General features: G+C 49.1%; 1 protein-coding gene and 1 long non-coding RNA gene across 5 annotated transcripts in view; one reads left to right on the plus strand and one right to left on the minus strand.

The window, feature by feature from the left end:
- Positions 1–6,740: 6,740 nt before the first annotated feature.
- LOC136370588 (uncharacterized) overlaps positions 6,741–17,344 on the plus strand; it is an 87,199-nt gene continuing 76,595 nt past the window's right edge. The window contains exon 1 of the long non-coding RNA XR_010745207.1: positions 6,741–6,796. This is a non-coding gene — a long non-coding RNA (uncharacterized lncRNA). The remainder of the gene's footprint in view (positions 6,797–17,344) is intronic.
- LOC136370587 (leucine-rich repeat and calponin homology domain-containing protein 2-like) overlaps positions 6,788–17,344 on the minus strand; it is a 91,932-nt gene continuing 81,375 nt past the window's right edge. Inside the window, exons 3-7 of one of the 4 annotated variants that reach the window (XR_010745206.1) lie at positions 9,992–10,474; positions 8,905–8,968; positions 8,504–8,596; positions 7,938–8,105; positions 6,788–7,047 (exon numbers count right to left, since the gene is read on the minus strand). The gene's annotated coding sequence lies outside the window, so the exon portion shown is untranslated. Of the gene's footprint in view, positions 8,106–8,503; positions 8,597–8,904; positions 8,969–9,278; positions 10,818–17,344 lie in introns of those variants that run through there. The other 3 variants (XR_010745205.1, XR_010745203.1, XR_010745204.1) reach the window with 3 other exon arrangements.

Raw genomic sequence — 17,344 nt, forward strand, 5'->3', positions numbered from 1 at the left:
GCTGTGTACTTCATAATTGGCCCAGTTCATTCCAGTGTCAATTTTTTTTTTTTTTTTTGCCATGATGATAATCTTTTTCCAGTAGTCCTAAAGTGTCACCTTGTGGCTTGTACTGGTTATGGATTATATCTTCAAGAGAAAACATATCTAAGCATCAAATACAGAAAAACTCTAAGTTTCTCTCCAGGTATTGATAAAATTAATTTGGAGAGTCAAGATTATTTTATTTAACTGAGATTGCATTATTGGGGTTTACTTTCGAAATCACTGGTGATAGATAAGAGCAAAAATCTACTAAGTAGTTCATAATCTATTTGGAATCTACTGACAGATTTTTCTACGGTTCAATAGAAGTCAAATGACTATAGGATGTGTTAAAAAAGAAACCATAACAAATGTTAGATCTGTAGAATACTAACTGCTGAGTAATAAACCTAATTTTCCCACTACAGTGAAACAAACAGAAATATTTATTTTGAGTGGAAAATGTACGTGTTCCCTATCTGTTTTGCTGGTGGGTAGGGTCAGAGACACAGACACCAATTAAGGAACAGTGGTATTTGCTATGATGTAAAACTGCAAAGAATCACAAAAGGATGAACTAAGCAAGGCACCTAACCATGAGCAAAGAAGTACAAAGGGATAAGCTGAGCTCTGCTAATCATTGTTACAGAAGAATGCCTACAGTGATTGAGAAAGATACATCACCCAATGAAGATACATCATCCAAGTCCAAGAGACATCAGTTGTAGGGGGCAGCTGTCACAGCCAAGGACTGGAGACTCATGGCAGTAACTGGGAACTCCTGCAGTGCCTCCACCTTTGCAGGCCACGAGGTTCCCCACTCTGCTGTGACAGTGATTCAGCTTTCACACTGCTAAACAAACCAGCTGACATAATCTCTAATTTCATTTTCCTGCCAGCTTTCTCCCAAAGCCTGGCCAGGCTCAAGGAGGATCCAAGGGTGTTGTCTTTGATCCCACACCCTCTCGTTAGGCCAGATGTGGCCTTATCCTGTTCTAGATGCAGAAAGGTGAACACGTTTTGCCAATAAATAAACACATATAAAAATACTTTGCTAATGAGCGACTATTTATAAAACATTTAGTTGGAAGGTTCATAGAGGTCAGCTTTGGCTTGGGCTATTGTTCAGGCCTTGGTACTTCACTGACCCAGAGCACAAGGATCTAAATCCATTTGCACAAAGGGCAGTGGAATTAATGCATAGACAAAGATGATCTTTCTGAGATGAGAGTTGCTAATGAAAAATATTCCTGTGTTTCCAGCTCATTTGTGCGTAATATTTTATACAGTATAACATGTCTTTAAAATAGATTTTGAGTTATAAGTTGTGAATGAGCTAGCACCGATACCCACTGTAGTAATGACTTCCAATGCTGCTGAAATACCGCTAAAGTAAATTAGATATTGATTTCTGACAAAATGGAAGATTTGTCTCATTGCTGAATTTTGAACCTTACATATTAAATAAGAATTTGATGGCTGATGCTAAAACTTATTGTTCTGTTTGATGTGTCCAGAGTCCTAAACTGAAAGATGCCACTGCACAAATGCTCAGTCTAAAAACAAACAAATCAAAACAACAATAGCAAACTGTTTTCCCAGTCAGCTCTGCTCTGCTGGAGCCTTGAGTGATGACTCTGAAGTGTTTCCTTCTTGCCAAATCATTTCCTTGGGGTGTCAGGTTATTTCTGCTCCAAGCAGTGAACTAATGGCAGCTGTGACTGGCACTGTCTGTGTTCACACACGCACAGGTGGATTCCTCACTGGCTGACATTGTTCACTGAGAGCAACATATTGAATTCATTATTGCTGGATATCTGTTATCTGCAAATCTCATGTGTTCAACCAGGCTTGCTGATAAAGCAAGAGATATTTTGGAACCAAGAACTTGAAGAAAACAATTGCTGACAGTTTAGCACGAAGAATTTTTAAATTAAATATGTATCCAAAAAATGTATCTTTTTCTTCACCCTTTAGTATTTAACTTCTCTTTTAATATCAAAATTATAAACCTTGTGTCAGAATATGTGATGAGATTCTGCTGAAAGTCACTAGCAATGGTATAAGGATACTGAAATTATTTATGTCAAGTGACATGAAGTTAAATGAGCTAGACCTTGGGTTCAAAGAGAAGATGAGGTTTTATGTAAATTAAAACAGATTTTTACTGGCCACTAATCAAGTGTTTACCTGTTTCCATTACAACCACATTGAGTTTAATCAGTATGCCTTCTAATGTATGCATTTCCCTCGAAATAAGGAGCATATTTGTCATGAATATTTAAATTGGATTTTAAGTCCATGAAAGTTAATTTAAATAAAAAGTGAGGTGGTTTTGTCAGGGTTGAAAGTCAGCATCCTCAGATCCTATTCAAAAGTTGTAAACAAATTTTCAAATTAATGGTCTCCAAAGAGTTCTTCTTATCATTAGGGATAAATGTCTTTAATTGCAAAAGGCTTAAATGTAACTACAGATAATGGAATGCTATCTGTACATAAATATAAGGGTTTTGTTTCTTAGAACTATAAGAGAATAACTCAGAAATGGGCAAAATACAGAGTATTTAAAATATAAAATGTGTAGATATAACTGCACCTTATTCAAATCTCTGTTGATAAAAGGCCTGTGCATATTGATTTCTGTGAATATACATTGTATGTACACAGAAGAGAAACATTTCATGCTGTAAAGAGAAACCGGAATGCAATGAAGCAGGGAACTGACAAATGAACAAGTAAATAATTTTATGTTCTCCAGCAATTCAGAGCACAGCCTGTCCTAATTTGCCCTGTGTTTTCACAGGAAGCAAGAGAGACCACCAACAGCTCAACTTCCTGTGAGTAGTCGATGCTTTATGACCTTTGAAGTTAAGCCCTTAATAAAACCCTGCTTCTGTTGAAGTTGATTCGACACTTATCATGGACTGGAATAAACAGACACCCCTATTATTGCAAAACAGAGCTATGTCTTCTTTGACCCTCGAGGTTTATCTCAGATACGCCAGAGGCAATACAGAGGAGCTGTTTTGGGGGTATAGTATTGTTCATGATGCTCTTTAAACAAGCCCACAAGTCCACGTGAGGAAGGCTGTCAGCAGGCTGGTTATCACTGCTCCTCACTGTCACAGGGGCTGGCAGGGCTGTTCACTCACTGAGTCACTGAAGTGTTGCTGGAAGATGAAGGGCTGGATATAAATGATGTAAATGTTGGTGAATGGATGCACTGTGCTGTGATACTGGCTGTCACTCAGATTCACTGAGCGGAGGAAATGTTATTCCTTGCTGGAGGAGCTTGGGCTCACCAGTTGGAGGGGATTCCTGTTGTGTAGAAGGAATCCTAACAGACAAGATGGACTGCAGAGATGTTACCTGAGGAGAAAGGAGCAAATGGGCAGAGATAAATGTTGACAGGGGTCATTCACAATACATGCAAGTGAGATCTGCAAAGCCATGGAATTGAAGGCAGAATTCCCTGTGGCTTTAATGTAACTGGGGTTTCACTCTTGATTCCTGACCTGCACACTTGCTACTTCCAAGTTCTGACATGTACTCCTCTCCCCTGCCTTGCCTTCAGCTCTTTTGGTTTGACAAACAGCCTTGGCATTGTTTGTTAAACTGACTTCAAGTGTTTTGATCAAGACTTGGCTTAACAGGTCTAGAACGTGTCCCCTTTCTGTTGGAATGTTAGCTCTAGAAGATGTGTGATAATTGCCTTTATTCAGTGATTATTTTACCTCATATTTTCACAGAGAAATTCTCTCTAAAAGAGTTTTACCGTGAGTCATCACTGGCCCAAACTGAATAGATTTGCTCCACTGGCAAGGATGATAGTGTAAGATTCAGACAGGGAATGGCAATGGAGAGGTAGGAATATTTTTTTATTCCTACTCTTGAATACAATCTGGTCTCCAGCTTTTGGCTCATGTGTCTCCCACAAAAAGAAACAATAAACACAGGTTCATTACTTTTGACTTTAAAAAGTAGTTCCCAAAAAACTTAGCTCATATTTAAGAAACAGAATCTCAGTTTTTGTCTCAATTTTATTCTTGCTTTTTAATACAAACCAGAAACTACTGTGGAAAATAGCCCTCGTGTATCAGAGAACCCTAGCAAGTTAAAAGGCAGAGAAAAAGCATAGATTCAAAACTTTTTAATCTTGAGAAAAAGACCATCAGATTTCATAAAATGCTTCTTGTAAATGTTCCTTCCCCATCCCAGTGATGGTAGTTTGGTTTTCCCTGGTTCCTGCCTTCACTGGAGTTGTGAGGAGAGTGTGAGGTGCCTAATGCAGTCAGAACTTGCCATCTCGTGGCACGTTCGTGCACTACCACGGTTACAATTCTTGCCATCAATTAAGGATTTTTACATTCAACAAAGTGTAGATCAGCCTGTGTAGGCCCTCATAAAGGTATCTAGCCTAGCCTCTCTTCAGACAGTAAAAAACCTAATGGGGGGACAGGTATCCATTGGTGATTTATCAATCACGGCAGCTTTAATGAGGCTCAAATGATGCATAAGTTATGCACGGACCAGGCTGGCGGCTCCTCCTCAACTCAGCGGCTCCGGAGGCTCGGCCGGGGGAGAGCGGACACACGGACACTCGGACTGATGGACAAATGGACCGACGGGCACTCGGAGTGACGGACAAATGGACCAGCCGACACTCGGACTGATGGACAAATGGACCAACGGGCACTCGGAGTGACGGACAGACGGACACTCGGACTGATGGACAAATGGACTAACGGGCACTCGGACTGATGGACAAATGGACCAGCGGACACTCGGACTGATGGACAAATGGACCAACGGGCACTCGGACAGACGGACACTCGGAGTGACGGACAAACGGACACTCGGAGTGATGGACCAACGGGCACTCGGAGTGACGGACAGACGGACACTCGGACTGACGGACAAACGGACACTCGGACTGGTGGACAGACGGACACTCGGACTGACGGACACTCGGACTGATGGACAGACGGACACTCGGACTGACGGACAGACGGACACTCGGACTGATGGACAGACGGACACTCGGACTGACGGACAGACGGACACTCGGAGTGACGGACAAATGGACACTCGGAGTGACGGACAAATGGACACTCGGAGTGACGGACAAACGGACACTCGGAGTGACGGACAAATGGACCAGCGGACAAGCGGCCCCGGCGCTCCGGCAGCACCGCGGAGGCGTCAGCAGTGATTCTGCCGCCCCGCTCCGCTCTGTGCCCGCCCCGGCCCGTCCCGCCGGGCGGCCACAGCGGAGCTGGTGACATCTGTCCCTGGGCTCCGGCTGCCTCACCGTGCGCTCACACGTGCCGGGACACTCCCGCGTCCCCAGCCCGGTACCGGATAGAGGCGGGCCCGGGGCGCTCGGCGGCCGGCCTTGGAGCCCACCGAAGGCGAACAAAGGCGTCTCGCCCTGCAGGAGCAGCACGGGGCGAGGTCCCACCGGGGAGCGGCCGGTGAGCGCCGGGGCCGGAGGGAGGAGGGCAGAGGACGGGGCGGGCGGCGAGTTCACACCGATGCTTCTCTTGGCTCGCTGTGGCCACCAAACGCGGACCCTGGGATGGCAGCTCCCGCTCCAGCACCCAGAGTGTGCCGGGACAGCGCCACACACAGCCGTGGGGCCAGCAGAGCCCGCGGCGCTCAGCACGGCGCACAGGACGCTCTGGTTTGCAGGGACGGAGCGGCCCGAGCTCCTCCCCTGCCCGTGGTTGACTTAATGATTCACGTTTTTAGCCCAAGTGGGAAAGGTAAAGGCACGGCTTTTCTCTGGCCGCGCTTTTCCCTTGCATGAACAGCTGGGCCTGCCCGGGCCCCTTCTGCCCTCTTCCACCACCGGGGCAGTTTTCACCACCCAGAGTCTGTAAACAAGAGTCACGCAGTCGAGAAGGCTCCAAGGGCCTCCTTCAGCCTGGCTCTGCAGATGCTGAGGCTGCTCTGGGCTCTGCTGGGGCTCAGCTCTGGGCATGGCTGGGCCCCCTCTCCCCTCACACTGCTCCGGTCAGCTGAATCACAGGGAGATAAGGAAAGATACTTCAAGGGAGATGAGGTTTAACGGAGTTTTATTCAAAAAACAAGCGTAAAAACTAGCTCTCTTACCTAGCATAACAAACTACCTGTCCTGCTAGCATAGGAAACACATAATCACAGAATGATTACATGTGGTGCTTTATTGAAGAGCTCTGGGAGTCGGGGTACAGACCCAAATCCAACTCCAACGAGGGCTCAGAAAGGATACACTTTTATAACCCCTTTTGTTATACAACTCTATGTTAATTATTAAGCCCCCATTGTTCTATTATATACACCCAAGCATGAATTTTGGTAAATATGTTTCCTTGTGATTCTCATGATTCTAGTTTAAGATAATAATCATATTCAGCTACCAACAATCGTTACAATTATATCATCTATCATATGATGATTAGCTACAGTTAACCCGACCTAGTAGAGAATAGTGCTATTTCCAAGACCTGTGTATCTAAGAACAAATCATTCTCATCCCTCTCTTCTCCCCTGATTACCCAGGCAAAGTTACACTTGATTTGGTTAGAACAATAGCATGAAAATGACATCCTGGTTGCAGTGAAGCTGAGGTTCTGCTCCCCGGCTTTGTGGCCTCAGAAATAATTTTTAATTTTAACCCTGTACTATCATAACTAGTATAGCAAACCAGTTGTCCTAGCTAGCATAAAAACTACTACCATAACTAGCTTTCTTAGGTAGCATAAAAAACTAGCTGTCCTAACTACCATAAGTCTTAGCTAGAAAAACAAACCAGCTGTGGTAACTAGCATATCAAACTAGTTGTCCTAACTAGCATAAAAAACTAGCTGTCTTAACTAGCATAGCAAATTGGCTGTCCTAACTACCAAAATTAACTAGGCTAACTACCATGGCAAAAAGCTGTCTTCTAGTGCTGTGTCTCCACTGCTCCCTCAATTGATTTGCTGCAGTGATCAGCGGTATCAGGCTGGAGAAAGGTTTGGCTGATGATAAAAATGGATGCTGCCAAAAGAATAAAGAATAAAGAAATGAAGCATTACTTTCCAAACTCAAGCTCCTTACAGGCCCTGTTGCAGTAGGACAAGGGGAGTGCTTCTAAACTCAAGGGAGGGTCAGTAGACTCAGATAAGACAGAAGGAATTTATTTTTATTTTTTACAAGGAGAGAGGGGTGACTCTGACAGAAGTTGCCCAGAGATGTGGAAGGTGCCTCACCCCTGGAATCATTGAAGGTCAGGTCAGGCAGGGATCTGAGCAGCCTGATCTGCTTGAAGATGGCTCTGCTCATTGTGGTGCAGCTGGCCCAGATGACCTTGAAAGGCCCCTGCCAACCCAAGCCAAGCTAGGATTCTGCTTGCTCTCCATTAGAAAAGCACCAAGGCTGCAGATTACAGGAGGGGACCCAACAAGAAAGCCCCTCCCTTGCAGTGTTTGCCCTGCTCTCCCTTGCAGCAGCTTCTGGGCAGAGCAACACTGCTCCTCACCCAGCTCCAGGCTGTACTGAGGCAGTCCCACAGCAGCACCAGCAGTGCCTGGGTCCCCACAGCTCTGGGCTCCCCTTCTGCCCCATCAGAGCATGAGCCTGGGGAAAAGCCCATACAGCTGCACCACTGTCACACCCACAGCTGCCCACAGCCACTCCAGGGTCTGAGCCCCACACTACAGGGGCAGCATCCTCCTGGGCACAGATGCTGTTCACAGATCACTTTTCTGTACCAACAATAAAACCCAAACCCTGATGCAGCCACAGCTGCATCCAAACAAGCTTGCCCTGCCAGCCAATACCAGTGAGTCCTCTGGGAATTTCCTTCCACCATGTGCAGAGCAGCTCATCCCAGCAGAGCCACCCTGTGCACACAGCCCTGTGCAAACACTTGGACATCTGCCTCTTACCATGGCCAGTTTGCTTGAAGGAGGTTCTCCTTCCACCCACTGTTGGGTGGCTATCCCAAAGGACCAGATGTCTTGGGGACAATAAGGAGAACTGCTCACAACTTCTGGGGCCATCCATTGAGCAGTGCCCACATGGAGCTCTGTTGATCTTGCAGAAGGCAAAATCGGCTGAGGACAAAAACAAATACAGTCAGAGTTAGCTGGAATTAAAAGCTCAAGAAACAGAATTCCCAGCTCTAGGTCTGAGAATGCACTACTGAATCCAGCTGCCAAAGTCCTCGGGGCTGTAGCCAAGGAAATATGCAACTGGTCACTTAAAGATACCCTCAGCTTTCAGGCAATGGCTTTTATTTATTCATTTGAAGCTTTAGATTCAATGGAAGGGACATCCACAAAGCAAAACCCCTCCTGACACCCTGCTCCTCTCCAGACCTCTCTGCACGTTGCAGCTGCTCTCAGCTGGCAGCAGGGTCCGGGCACTCCCAGCAGCACTTCTGGGAACTGGCCATCACTGGGAGGCAGCCCCACACCCACATCCTGGGAACACTGTGCATGAGCAAAGATACCTAATCTGGACAGTGCCCTCCATTCCCAGAAGGATGCTGGAGCTTTTCATGTATCACATGGATTCAATGAAGGAAATCCAGGGCTTGCAGACACTGATATGGAACAAGAAACACAAAGATAAAAATTAACAGTCTGAATATACAACAGAAGAAAAGGCAGTTTACAATTTACAAAAAAAGATGAAATGCAGGATGGAAAAAAATGTTTAACAGTGTTACTCTCCTGACCTGGGACTAAGATAAATTTGGCCTCAACAATGGCAGTCTCTACCAGCTGATGCATCAACATTTTTAGAGATTAAGACCAGGCAGCATATCCTGCTCTGAAAGATATCACTCCATATGCCCTCCAGCAAAATACCTGGCCCTTGCTTCTGTAGAAGTCACCGACTTGAACTTACTCTTGGCCAACTGCCTCAACTTCAGTGTGTTTCCAGGCAGGCTACCCCATGCTCACAGTGTTCCCTGAAAGAAACAGGAAAGGTGCTCAGTCCAAGATGGAGTGTGGAGTTACTTGTGCTATTTAAAGAATTTCCAAGTGCCTTGCCCTGGAAAAGCAAAGATTAAAGATACCCCTTCCAGATGTAACAAAGGCTTCTCCTCCATGGATCCTGCAGACATTGTGCAATCTTCTCTTGGGGTTTTGCAAGCCCATCACTCCTCCCATGGTATCCCCTTTCCCTATTTCCCCATTGGTCATGGGGCCTGGTGTCATATTCCTTTCTTCCTTAGGGTCATTTGCCCCCTTGTCCTGCCCCCGGTACCACCCACAAACCTGAGACCCTATATATAACTGAGAAAACCCACATGGTCCCTCTCTTTGGCTCTGGATTCACCTTCTGCACACTGGAATAGACACTTGCTGGGAATTGATCTGGGGCTGGGAGCCTTCTGCCTCTCTGCTGAGCCAGCCTGGTAACTGTGTGGTTGTGTGAGCTTGATTGCTGCCTGAACACTTCTCAAGCAGTTTCTCTACAGAGAGGCTGACTGGGAGTTAGAAAGGCTGTAGCTGCACTCCGAAAAGACACACTGTTATAATGGAGACCCCACCTTGCAGCAGAGCCAAAATACAGCCCCACTCTCTGGGGTTCTGTTTGTTGCCTCAAGTTTGCCTGCTTTTCACTGTTTGCATTTGTTCTTACGCAGCTTCAAGTAAACTATGTGTATTTTTAGAAATTGTGATTGATTGTTATGTTCACCAACGAGGTTGAAGAGGTGGCTACCTGTGTAGCCAATCTTCACCTGCTTGTAGAAAGTATTTAAGATGGAGTCAGAAAATTAAGGAGAGAGCTTTCCTGCTTGACCTGCTGCCTGCTTCGTCCTTTTGTGTCCCTAACAGCAACAGGGCTCTGAGCCCCTTGTACTCAGGTGGGCAAGAGCAATAAACTACACTGGGACATTCAGCTGCAGAGGAACACTGAGTGCAGCTGACGCTCAGACACACACACCACATCCTGCTCTGACAGACAAAGCAGAGAGCAGACATACTCAGCACCATCAGGCACCTCTCCCCTCTGGCTGCAGGACTGTGCTGCTGTCAGAATGCTCAGCCCACGGTGCCCCAACAGAGGGAGGTTCACTGTCCTCTTCCCAGACAAAACGGTGGCACTTTACCATCGTCTTCCCAAACAGCAGGATGTTCATGGTGCTCTTCCCACACACCGAAATGTTGTCCCTCCTCTTCCCACATTGCATGATTCTTCCCAGCCACTGGATGTTGGCCCTCCTCTTCGCACATTGTGAGATCTTTGCTGTCCTTTTTCCTCCACCACACCTCATCCCACACCACAAGACATTTTCCATCCTTGATCCACACTGCTGGAGCTTTGCCATCATCTTCCAGAATAGTAGAAAATTCACCACCACCTCCAAAAACTTTAGTGGGAAGTTCAGCGTCATCTCCAAGAACAGAGGGAAGTCGACTTTGTTCCTCCTCTCCAGCCTTCTTGTCATTCTCCCCTCCAGCCTCCTCTTTGGAGAGAGACAGAGATAGAGGAGACCCTGATGCAGCTTCTGTGCTTTGTGGACAGACAGTAGTGTGAAGGACAGGATGATGTATGACATTTATGGTCTTATTTATCCTCAGCTGCACATCCAGCTGCACTAAGGAGAAATAGCATTCTGAGATGTTCAAACTAACCGTGGGCTAAAGTAGACATTGCTACTTGTGGTTGTGAATTAGACACTCCACCAAGGCTAAAACCAGCATGTAATTTGCTCTCTTCAAAATCATTACTGCAGCTGTTAAAGAGCTCTTCAATAGAAAAGGAGAAAACAGCCAGGAATCCATTAGCTTCTGCTGCGGCAAAGAGAGGAACTTTCTGTCAGCCCACAAGGCCAGCACTCATCTGTAACAAACCAAAGGTTCCTTTCCAGTCACCAGAGGACGAGCTTCTCGGTAGACATGTGTGAGATGCCCTGCAACGGGAGAGGAAAAATTAACCAGATGCTGTCAGGAAAATAAAATGTCAGTGCTAGAAAATCCCACGCAACAAGACAACCGCAGGAGAGAGCGTTCTGCTTTCACAATATCCCCACAGGAGTCCTTTCATCGAAAGCGCTGCCGCACACACGGGGACAGCGACCACAACGCCCCAGAACACACCGAGCACCGCATCCCGCGGTGAGCTCGGACACACACACACACAGACACACACACACAGAGCCCCGGGCCCTAACACACTCACACACACCCACTGCACCGAGAGCCGCCCAAAGGCCGAGCCTCCCACTGCCCCCGCTGCCCTCACACCCCGGGCTCCCCACTGCTCACCAAAGCGGCCGCTCCCGTGGCACCCGCTCGGCTGTCCCACAGCCTTCCCCGGCCACCGCCACCGGGGACCCTCCCGCTGCATCCCCGCGCCGGGGCCCCGCAGCCGCCACCGCCCGGCCCCGGCGGCCACCGCAGCGGCTACGCGGCCCCTGCCCTCAGCGCCGGGCCGCAGCGGCCCCGCAGCACGCCGGCAGCCCCGGCCCGCCGCTGCCGGGGCCCCCTCACCCGCTTGCGTGGTGTCGCTCAGGTCGCAGCCGCTGCCGGGGAAGTCGCGCAGCTTCCTCCCGCTCAGGCACAGGATGCCCGAGCTGCCCGCCTCCTCCAGGGCCCGCTCCAGGCTGCGCACCGTGTGCGACTGCGGCAGAGCCGCCGCGCCCCAGTGCGGCCCGGACGAGAAGGAGAGAGTCAGGTGCGCGGGGATCCCGAGCCCCGCCGATCCGCTGCCGGGCGCCGTCCCGGGCCCGCTGCCGCTGCCGTTGTTGCCGCCGCCGCCCCCCTGCCCCGCCGCCATCTTGACCGGCCCCTCCACAACAACGGCCGCGGCCGCTGCGCAGGCGCCGCGCGGCCCGCAGGGGGCGCCGCGGGACGGGGCGTGGCTCCGGGACGCCCCTCGGCCGCGACAACCAATCCGCGGCGGCGGCGGCGCCGAAGGGGCGGGGCTTCGCCAGGAGGGGCGTGGCCGTGCGCCCGAGGGCTCGCGTGACGCTAGGGGGCGCTGCCGCGGCTGAGGGGACAGGGACCGGGAGCGGAGCGGGGACATCCCGGGAGAGGGATCGGAGAGGGATGGGGCAGCGGGGACATCCCGGGAGAGGGATCGGACAGGGATGGGGCAGCGGGGACATCCCGGGAGAGGGATCGGAGAGGGATGGGGCAGCGGGGACATCCCGGGAGAGGGATCGGACAGGGATGGGGCAGCGGGGACATCCCGGGAGAGGGATCGGACAGGGATGGGGCAGCGGGGACATCCCGGGAGAGGGATCGGACAGGGATGGGGCAGCGGGGACATCCCGGGAGAGGGATCGGAGAGGGATGGGGCAGCGGGGACATCCCGGGAGAGGGATCGGAGAGGGATGGGGCAGCGGGGACATCCCGGGAGAGGGATGGGGCAGCGGGGACATCCCGGGAGAGGGATCGGAGAGGGATGGGGCAGCGGGGACATCCCGGGAGAGGGATCGGAGAGGGATGGGGCAGCGGGGACATCCCGGGAGAGGGATCGGAGAGGGATGGGGCAGCGGGGACATCCCGGGAGAGGGATCGGAGAGGGATGGGGCAGCGGGGACATCCCGGGAGAGGGATCGGAGAGGGATGGGGCAGCGGGGACATCCCGGGAGAGGGATCGGAGAGGGATGGGGCAGCGGGGACATCCCGGGAGAGGGATCGGAGAGGGATGGGGCAGCGGGGACATCCCGGGAGAGGGATCGGAGAGGGATGGGGCAGCGGGGACATCCCGGGATCGGAGCCCGGGACGGAGGGAACCGGAGCTCTCCTGCGCCGGGAGCACCGGAGCCTCCGCGGCCTCTGCCTCGCAAAGCCGGCAGCGGCAGAGCCGGGCCCGGGCTGAGGAGCCCCGCGGGCGGCAGCAGGAAAATCACCAGGAATCGGCCGTGGCCGAACTAAGGGAAGACGAGCGAGCGGCTCACCCTGAACGGGGTGAAGGAACACTGACAACAGCCCCACAGACACCAATGCCCGTGGTTCAGAATGGGCAATGGGGAGACAGAAATCAGGAGCCTCTTGCAAGGTCCGGGGCCCAGTTACCCGAATAAAATGCTACAGAGCTGCTGGGATACTGTATGGGTGGATATTTGCCTCCTCGACCGTGTAATCAGTCCTTGTCAGGGGCTGCATATTTATCTTCCAAAAATTGCTCTGGAGCTGTGATTAGGGAACACCAAAGAAAGCCTCCGAGACACACATTTTAATGCAATTGTCCTAGGTTTCATAAGCACAATCTGCTTTTAAGACCTGAACCTCAGGAAGATCCTTGCATTCTTGATCATTTGGGTTCGTTATCTGGGGTTTTTTTGCATGCACATCATGCCTAATTTGGGGATCTAAGGGAAATTCCCTCTACACGGGGTATGGAAGACACTGGCCTTCAGGCAGCACCAAATCCTTGACAGACAGCTGAGCCATTGTGGATCACCAAAGGATCTGCCCTGAAATACCATATGGGTAATGTCTGGGTGAGATTTAGTAGATCCAGAGCCTGGATCAGTGAGCAGCTCCTGAAGAGTGAAGGGTTCAGTCCTGCAGCAGTGCTGTGTGCTTTTGGGGACATACCTGTCCTGGCACACACATTGCCCTTCCAGCAAAGAGCTCTGTGTGCAAAATGCAGCTGTGGGGGAAAGGGGTCCCATTGCCACCTGCAAATAGCGTGGTGTTTGCTTCCTCTGGCCTTAGCTGTGGCTGCTGGTGGGGGCTGTGGGATTCAAGCTTGAAGATGAATATCTGTGTCTGTCTGGTTGGGCCAGAGCTTCTGCTCTTGCCCTGAAAAAACTGATTGTTCCCTAGAAAATACAAGGCAAACCTATATAAACACTGCTGAGTCCTGCCCTCGGTTGAAGTTCCAGCCAGAGAGGGTGGAGGGTGAATAAACTCAGGCTGGTGTTGGGCCAAGTGTGTAGGATGATTTTTCCTGCAGACTTGGAGCAGGGAGGGTATGATTGCTCTGCAGCTGGCAAGAGTGAGGCAGAGCAGGAGCCAGGACCAGCTCCAGCACATAAATTCTGCTAAACATTAGAGATAGTTGCTCTGAGTTTCCAAAGCATGTGGCTCAGCAGAGGGCCAGTTCAGAGATGCAGATTGGTTGTCCTCCCTCTCAGCCACATCACTCATCCTCTTGCTCTTCAGATCTTAAGCTCTCTTTGTATGAAATAGACAAATTGCCAAAGGGTTAAACTTTTATTGTCTCCAGAGTTCTCGTGTATGAGGAGCCTTTTTTCTTTAACCAAATACTCACTGTACCTGCAGGTGCTCCGACAAAAAGCAAACCAAGCTTGCTCCAACTGCTCAGACACACTCTCACATCTTCAAAGAACTGAAGTTTCCCCCACCGTAGGCTGGAAGCAATGTCTGAGGCTCTTCCTAACAGCTCACCGACAATTTCCAATCTGCAAACTGTACTGAGCAAATTGCTGCTTACTGAGGCAAAAGCTTGAAAGCTGATTGCACATTCCTGCGGTAGAGCAGATTTACCTGTGGGGGTCATTTATCACCTCCAGTAACTGCAGAACCAGAACAGATGTCTGGAATGCTAAAGTTTAATTACTTTTACTTATAATGGATTTCACAGCCTTTCAACAGTTCCTTTTCCCCGTGCCCTGCTTTCTTTGTCATTTCACAAGCGCAACCAGAATGACTAGTCTAGTGGCAGAAGGCTCCCCAAACCAACCTTCCTGGCACAAAGAGCAGTAAATCATAGCTGTGCCATCCCTCAGCTTCTCCTCTAAAACAGAAATTATTGCATTTTCTCATTTATTATGGAAGCTGAGTACAGGAAGAGATGGAAACACTCAGATGTTGTCATGAGACTGCACAAGACAAACATATTTTGTTGCAGCCATGCCAGACAGAGTCGAGCTTCAGGAGTTTGAAAATTTCTGAAAATCCCACACTTCCATGAAGAGCTTTCACTTTGAAAGTCTTTGTGGTTACCCACATCTGCTCCGGATGAGATGAAAACTCATAAAAAAGACCTCAACAAATTTCATTTTAATGCCCTGAGGAATGAGATCTAGATCAGGCTTTGATGTATCTAACTTTCAACATGGAATGCAAGATGTGGTTACTCCCAAACCTTGCAGTGAGGTAACCCTTGGCACAGCTGGCCCAAGGCATGCTCAGGACAAGGAATGGGAGCTGTGTGCCTGTCCTGCTGCTCTGCCCGTGCTGCTGCACCTCCTCTCAGCCCTGCCCAGCACCAGCTCACACCCCCGGAGCTTCCCAGGGCACTGCCTTCTGCAGCCAGCCAGACGGGATTATCTGCAGGGTTGGTGTGAAATTGATGGTGACAGCGGGGACAGCAAGAGCGGAGTTACCTCTGGCACTCTGCAGCGTGTGCTGCAGGCTGTGTGCCAGGGCAGGACATCAAAGCACAGTGACAAAGCCCAGGTGCCACCCCAGGCGTTGTGCGGAGTGATGCTCCCTCGACACCTCCACGGTGCTGCCAGGCAACACAAGCTCTGGGCACCTATGGCTGAGAACAGGGAATGTCAGCTGCAGGGAGAGCCCTGAAGCCTTCAGTGTTCCTGAGTTCAGACCCCTGAAGCTTTCAGTGTTCCTGAGTTAAATACTTGGAGTGAACACAGAGCAAGGCTTTCAGTCTAGACTGCCATTTGTTTAGAGAAATTAAATCCTCCTGAAATGTCAGCACTGACCTTTTTTTGCATCCTTAGAGACTTCCTTTTGCTAAAAGCAATTAAATGAGAGCTTTCCTACTGTTCTTGCTGTGCTTCTTTGTAAGGACACTCAGTACTCCTCCATAGGTGAGACACTGAGGTAACACAATCACTGTTCCTTCAAGACTCCCATGATCCTGGTGCCATCTCCCTGATGCCTCTTCAAATCCTTTGTGTTTACTTTGCTTATCAGCACATGCTCTGTGTGTCATGGATATTGCTTTTCTTCTTTGAGACCTGCAGGTGTACACAGCTTCCCACAGGCAGTTAAAATAATCTCCAAATACCTGGATTCAAGATTCATACTAAAGTGGCACCATCTGGCCCATTTTGAAAGTAAAGCAGGCAAATTATACATATATTCCTTCTTAGATCAAAAGGCAAATGCCACACCATCTCTGCTAAAGGGCAGTCATTTATCTGAAACACCATTTTAAAGAGCTAGAAATAGCTCAAAATACTCCAGCATCTGATGCTTGAATAGAGAAGAAGCAAGCAGGATTCTCTCCAGCTGCCTTGGCAAGCAATATATGTCTCAACGTCTTTTTGTACAGACCACAGTGGCAGAGCAGATCCATTAATGAGAATATTCCCAATACCTTTCCCGTTGGGAGCATCTGATTCATTGCACAGCTAGCAATGCTTCACTGAGCAGGAGGAAACACACTTCTGAAGACAGTGGGGAGGGGAGCTGCTCCCCTTAAAGATGCCATTTCAATCCCCACCAATGCCTGCCACATCCACTGGAAATACCTTCTTGTGGTGCTGCAGAGGCCTTTTTCCTTTGCTGATCATTTTGATGTGATTTCAAACAGGATTTATCCTTTTATTCTATTTTGAATGACTTGTTTGCTGTGCAGTAGCATACTTGCCTTGCTTGTTTCTTGGAGACATTAGAAATGTAGCCCATTCAGTGAAGGTTTACTTTAACACCACTGAGAGATCCCTAAAAGCAGCATAAATGTAAACTACTCCTACATGACAACAAGCAGCACAGCCAAGGGTTGTGTATCTGTGGATCTCCATTTACTGGAATGTTGCTTGGCTGGTTACAGATTGCACTGAAGCTTCCAGCTCCCTGAAATCCTGTACATGTGCCTTTTTTATGGGATGACTGTGGGACACTGTGCATAGTCCAGAGGTACAGCTTACGGGTGTTATAGCAGTGGTTTTACATGTACAATTTTAATACACATACACAGAGAGAGGAAGAGAAAAAGCCAACAGCTCCTCTCTAAAAACTCAGTTTTGCTTAGGCTGCATCTGCTAAATCTGTAGGAAGTAAAGCAAAGATTTTGTCGTTATCTGTGGTTGATCTTGTTTTCCCTAAGCAGAGCCCAGTGATGTGTGCACCTCAGCTATTTTATAGCAGACAGTGGCTGAGGTATACACAGCAACCTTCTGCATAAAAACTGAACTATCATCATCAATGCAGTTCATTCTGGGAATGGCTAAAATAAAGAAATATTGGTGTAACTAGAATTTTCTTTGAAGAGCCTGAAGAAGTGTTTTGCTTTTCTTCCATCTTCTCAAGAGGATGATTTTCAAGTGGTATCATATGGTTGAAAGGCCATGTTCAGCATCTAACAATAAAACATAAGCTCTTTCTAGTGGTGGTTCATCAATTTTGGAGCAAACTATTGTAGCTGTACTGCTACCAGTGCTCCT

This window comes from Sylvia atricapilla, chromosome 21 (assembly GCF_009819655.1).
Source record: "Sylvia atricapilla isolate bSylAtr1 chromosome 21, bSylAtr1.pri, whole genome shotgun sequence".
NCBI lineage: Eukaryota > Metazoa > Chordata > Aves > Passeriformes > Sylviidae > Sylvia > Sylvia atricapilla.